This window comes from Peromyscus maniculatus, chromosome 2, assembly GCF_049852395.1.
Source record: "Peromyscus maniculatus bairdii isolate BWxNUB_F1_BW_parent chromosome 2, HU_Pman_BW_mat_3.1, whole genome shotgun sequence".
Taxonomy (NCBI): domain Eukaryota; kingdom Metazoa; phylum Chordata; class Mammalia; order Rodentia; family Cricetidae; genus Peromyscus; species Peromyscus maniculatus.
Window position 1 is genome coordinate 164357037 of NC_134853.1, and position 6356 is coordinate 164363392.

At 46.3% G+C, this 6356-nt stretch overlaps 1 long non-coding RNA gene across 1 annotated transcript; it reads left to right on the forward strand.

Moving 5' to 3' along the window:
* The first annotated feature begins 3374 nt into the window (after positions 1-3374).
* Positions 3375-5384, forward strand: LOC143272059 (uncharacterized). The gene is made up of 2 exons (XR_013049450.1): positions 3375-3606; positions 3969-5384. It is a non-coding gene; the product is annotated as an uncharacterized LOC143272059 (long non-coding RNA).
* The last annotated feature ends 972 nt before the right edge of the window (positions 5385-6356 follow it).

Here is a 6356-nt window from a genome sequence, read left to right on the forward strand (position 1 = left end):
AGCCACTACAATTCCAGGGCTGCAAGTGGAGACAGGAGACCCCTGGGGCTTGCGGCCAGACGCTCTAGACAAATTATCAAGCTCCAGGTTCTGCAAGAGACTCTGCTTCCGAACCTAAGGTGACTTGTCACTGAGAAAGACACCTAGACCTAAGCTACGTACCAGGCCCAGCGCTTTTTTGTTATACAGAAAAAGTTATACAGAAAGATGGCTTATTGAGCTCATGTTTTGGAAGCCAATAGTCCAAAATCAGTGGCCGATTGTTTTGGCCTTCGATGAGATGCTAGTAGAGGATAAGACCATGGCAGGAACAGGTAAAAGGGAAGAGCCACATCAGACAGGAAGCCACAGGGTGCTTCAGGGCTCAGGCTGTGCCTCATGGAGCAACTTGAGTTTGTATTTTGTTTTGCCTTATGTCATTTTATCTGAGATAGTACCTCACCGAGTAGACCAGGGTTGAATGTCTTTTTACAGCGAGAGGTGTGCTGCAGAGACTTAAACCTGGCTGTATTCATCACTTTTCTGTTTGCTGTGATAAAACATCATGACCAAAAGCAACCGACAAAGGAAATAGTTTATTCTAGCTGTGGGAGAGTCCGTGATGGCTAGGACAGCATGGAGGCTGGGTGCTGGAGCAGGAAGCTGACTCATCTACTACTCATCTAGATCACATCTCATCTACACACAGGAAGCAGAGGAATGAGGGTGAAGCTAGAAACTCTCAAAGACCAACCCCAATGACATATTTCCCTCCAACATGGCTCCACCACCTCAAGGTTCCTTTACCTCCCCAAATAGTGCTACCAAGTGGGACCACGTATTCAGATACATGAGCCTATGGAGGACATCTCTCATTCAAACCACAGTGGTCAAGAGACTGAGTGACTACTGCTGTGGCATAGTGGCCCATTGGGAAAGAATCAAGCTCTATGAGGCTCAAAGAACATGGCAAAAAGGAGCATAAAAAATGTGAGAGATAGAGGAAGAAGTGGAATGTTGTGTGGTTATTTCCACCTAATTGAAACAGTCTCTCCTGGAGGGGAGGCTCATTAAGGTTCAGAAAGTAAATACAACTCACAAGCTCTAGGAATCTCCTGAAACTTACAAGACTCACAACACTCTCTACCCAAGGTTATGTAAGCAATAACAATTGCTCTGGCGAGGAGAATTTTCAACCAGGTGAACTACCCTCAAGTTGTCCAGTGATGCCTTTAAGGGTTGTCATTCACACTGGGGTGGGCTTTTGGTGATGCAGCTGCTTGAGTCATCTTCTGTAAGTAACTCTCATGCATGCACTTGTAAATCATCCCAGCAAACTCACTACTGCACTAAGCCAGACTTGGGTGGAATTGTTTCTTTGGTGTGCTCTATCTGGGGTAAACAGACATTTGTTCCTGTCTCCTGCAAAAAGTCATGTAACACCCAGGCTGCCTTCAAATCTGTGATCCTCCTGCCTCAGCTCTCCTAGTGCTGGGATTGCAGGTATGTAGCACCACACCTGGCCACAACTACAACTTGCACTTGCAATGCCCAAGTCAGTGGTGGCAACCAGAATATGTTAACCCCTTCTAGGGGCATACCTCAACCTCACAACCTCTCAGTAGGCCCTGCTCTTAAAGGTCCCATGGCTCACCACCATCACCTTGAAGACCAAGCCTCCAACACACAAACACTTGGAAAACAAACCACAGTGGAGCCAGAGCAAACCACTTAGATTCTCATTTCTCCCCAGTTAGCACAGATTAAAGAAAGATTAACATATGACCTTGGTAAAGGTGTGAGGAAACACACTGCCCTTCTTTCTGGTGGCCATATAATTGTTAAACTCTGTGGAAAGCGATTTGTCAGCATTTATGACAACTGCAAACAGGTAGAGAGAGGGCAAATCCCCTTTAGGACTCTGGGCATGTTGCAAACTCAGACCTGTACAAGGTGATTCACTGCAGCTTTGTTTGCAATAACAAGAAGGCTGGAAAGAATCTGAGTGATCACCAGAAGGGCACTGGTAAAGTAAATATTCCACGTGCAATGGAAATCCTACCATGATCCAAGAAAAATAGAACACAGTTTATGTGTGGATATAGAGTGATTTCTAAGACACATCAGTAATGAAAATGCAAGGGAGAAGTAAAATACATTTTTGTCATAAAAATAAGAAGGGCAGAGAATATATAGATATGCATGTATTTGCTGAAACATATATTACTCATAAATGTGTACATGTGCATGTGTCTGGAAAAATACACAGACAATCAGGGAGGGGAACTTTGAGGACTGAATGACAGGAGTGGGAGGCAGGAAGAAGATAAAGCAACCATAAACAAAACCAAACACAGACGGCAAGAGACAGTTTGTAACAAAAGATCTCCATGCAGCCAAGTTCCTGTGCTCTTTCTGGATGTCACACCTCATCTTCTAGAGAGGGAGAGATGTTTAGGAAGTACAAAGAGAAAATCCAGAGGGAAGTTAAACCCCCAAAGTAGACTGTTCACCAAGCTAAAGAGGCAAGATATGAATTAGGGCTAAGTCTACCAATCACTTTGGCTTAGGAAGTGGAATCACTCATGGAAGGCAGTTTATAAAGAATGAATCACTTTGTTTTCAGTGGGTTTTTTTTTGTGTGTGTATTCAAAAAAAAAAAAAAGCATTAACTAGAGGTTGGAGAGATGGCTCAGTGGTTATAGTACTGGCTGCTTTTCCAGAGGACTCGGGTTCTGTTCTCAGCACCCACATGGCAGCTCACAGCTGGCTGTAATTCTAACTCCAGGGGATCCAACACTGTCTTCTGGCCTCTGTGGACACTGTACAGATATGGTTATATACACATATGCAGGTAAAGCAGCCACACACACAACATTTTTAGAAATTAAAAAAAAACCTTATAAACTATAAACTTATTGATACTAATAGTCACAGGCATTCTCTCCTTATTTGTGTGAGCTCTATTGTGATGATCCCTGGATGAGCTTATGTTCAAAATAGGAGCTGCTAAGCACTGATGGAATTGGATGCCTTCTTTCTCCTACAACCTCAGCATTTATGACCAGAATGGATGTTATCTTCTAACATAAACTGACTAAACTTTTGACCTCCTAATGCTTATTTTGAAGCACCTTGACAGCCAGGCAAAGGTGACCACTGAGGCCTCCTGCCAACCTCTCCTGCCTGCCTGCCTGCTCTCTGTGTATGTGTGTCCACGTGCACTTTTCCTGACTCTGTGACCAGGACTGTAACCACCCTGGGCAGCCAGCCAGGGCCTTGGTTCTGTTTGCAGAGTTGCCTAATCTTGCTAGTGTTTAGCAAACAAAGCCAGGCTCTTAGAGCACAAACAGCATAGGACCCTCTGGCCTCTTCTGACCCCGCCAAGGTCTGTCTCCAAGCACCAAGAAAATGCTCTCAAATTTAGCTTTCTTGAAGGTGAACAGGAACCTTCAAAGGAGACAGGACAGGACCAGGAATACAACTTTGAGAATACAGATCACTGCTAGTAGACCTGGCTGGCTCAGTGGAATGGGAGGAGATGTCTGTGTGCCATCCTGCCCCTTCTCTTCTGATGCCAGTACTTCCCAGCAGTGTGGAATCCATGACCTAAGGGTCATCCTCCCGGTGAGTCTGTCCTCTGTCTCCACAGTCCCTTACCCTTAACCTTTGTTCATCTGTAGAGATCCAGAACTAAACAGACCTGTCATTTCCCCAGCCTGAGGTTGAATATCTCAGAACATCTGTCCTTGGCCCATCAAGAAGCTTCCCCGGGGCCAAGGCTGTACAAAGGTGTGAATCTCCATGGTCTTCAGGACAAGTGAGGGATCCTGGCAGGTCTGGAGAGGGCATGTTCTCAGCCCCACTACTGCCATGGTGTTTGGCTCTGTTCAGTCCTAGGAAAGACTTTGTCCTGCTCTTTGGTACCTCTTCTGGGAGCCTTGGAGGTCCAGCCTTGAGAAGACAGAATGTATTTTGGATCTTCACAGGGTAATGTCTCCATGGAGAAGTCACACAGGACCACAGTCTTGGACCACAACTGCTTCTCTCCACTGGGCAAGGAACAGGTGAAGAAGAACTGGCCAACAAGAACAAGGGAGTCTCCTAGGCCAGGTTCTCCAGGTCAAGTCCCAGGCCATACAATCCCTCAAAGTCCTGAATCCAGATGCCTCAAAAAACATCTTATACAACCAGGTGTGGTGCATCGCATACCTACAATCCCAGCTCTCAGGCAGCTGAAACAGAAGGATTGGGAGTTCAGCCCTAGTCAGGGCTACCCTGTCTCAAAAACAAACAAAACAGCTTTAATAGGCTAGGAGAGGTAGTATACACCTGTAATCCAGCATGCAGGAGGCTGAGGCAGAAGAACAGAGAGTTCAAAGCCAGCCTAGACTACATAATGTGTTCAAGGTCTGACTGGGCAACGTGAGACTCTGCCAACCTTCCACACACACATACACCAAAGGAGGAAAAACAGTAAGTGACACTGAACAGACCACGGTGTCATTGTGGTTGCCGCTAATTCTCAAGAGCACCAGAATGTGCCTGGTGTGACAACCTTTGAAGATTTGATACAAAATGAGAATGTAAACAAGCCTATTGATAATCTATATATTGATTTCACATGAAGTGATCCTGTTTTGTATATGTTACAGTCAATGTATCGTTAAAATTGATTTCCTGCCAGGACTGGTGGTGCACACTTGTTATCTGAGGAGGGTGAGGCAGGAGGATCATGACTCTGAAGCCAACCTGAACGACTTAGCAAGACTTGTCTGAAAACAATGGCTAAGATCTGGATCCAGCCTATTAACTGAGGAACTGATAAAGTGAGCGCCAGATACACGGCTGCTTTTTTAAGCCATAAAGAAATACAAAGCTAGGTTCTTTGCAGGAAAACAGTGCAACTGGAGAGTTCAGATGGAGTGAATCAAGTCAGTCCCAGAAAGTAAACGTGTGTGTGTGTGTGTGTGTGTGTGTGTGTGTGTGTGTGTGTGTGTGCCTGTCTGTCTGTGTCCATCGGTCCATGTGTGCATGTGTTTGTGTGTGTGTGTGTGTGTGTGTGTGTGTGTGTGTGTGTGTGTGTGTACACCATGTTATTCATGTGGAAGTCAGAGGACAAGTTTGTGGAGTTTATTCTCTGCTTCCGCCTTTATGTGGACTGAACTCAGGTCATCTGGCTTGGGCAGCGAATGCCTTTACCTGCTGAGCCATCTCATGGCCCCGTGTCTACGTTTTATAGAGAGACATAAAATCATATGTGCAGATGACATTGAAGTAAAGTAAAAATGTCTAGGGGACAGAGGAGACTGACGGGGTTGGGGATGGGATTGTTCTCAAGCCCATTGTATACATGATTAGAGACAGTCTTATGTAATTCATTTAATTAAAATTTAAAATCTCAATGTCTTTTTCTGTTTTTTTTTTTAAAGATTTATTTATTATGTATATAGTGTTCTGTCTGCACACACCCCTGCAGGCCAGAAGAGGGCACCAGATCTCACTACAGATGGTTGTGAGCCACCATGTGGTTGCTGGGAATTGAACTCAGGACCTTTGGAAGAACAAGCAGTGCTCTTAACCCCCAAGCCATCTCTCCAGCCCATCTTTTCCTGTTTTTAAAATGAGGCTCTTGAAAGGCTTGAAGTCCCACAGGTGACCTTGACAAAGGGGGTTCAGATAAAGCTGCCAAAGAGGGGGCACCCCCGCAAATACAGCATGGTTTCGGCTCTTCCCTGACCTACAGTCCAGCCTTCCCCCTACCACCGGCCTCATTGGCCCCAGGCCCTCTGACTTTTGAAGAGTGTGCAGTCAGTGACCTTCCAAAGACATCCATCCCAGCCTCTCCACTGGCCTCCACTTCCCACACCTGCCTCAGCCAAGGAGGCCCAAGGTTTAGAACACAGTCTGTCCCATAATGGAGCTCATGGCTCTGCTTCGTCTTGAACCTTCCTGGTTCCCACTCCTCCCAATTAAATGCTGGAGGTTCTACCTAACAGATGGAGACCATGGAACACCAGAGCACCGGACACAGGCGCACCCCAGAGCAGCAGCGCTCCAGCACAGCACCTCAGAGTTCGCTTCTCTCTCCCTCTCTCCTTCTCCTCAGCTTCCCCTTCTCCCTCCTCTACTGCAAGCCTTCACAACCCCCTGCTGTTTTAAAGACACCTGATAGGAAACCAAACCACCCTTCACTCATAGAGTTAAATTTTAGAGGCAGGGACCCGCCTGCTTCCCCAACTTAACCTTTGGAACCCATTTCAAAACCAGGCTGGCTTCTGGCCAGGGCTCCCAGAACCTTCAGGCAGCAGGTCACCTATGGCCTAGTTTCCTAATGCTGTCCGGTCTTGCACAAGCTGACCTCAGGGTGGGTGGGG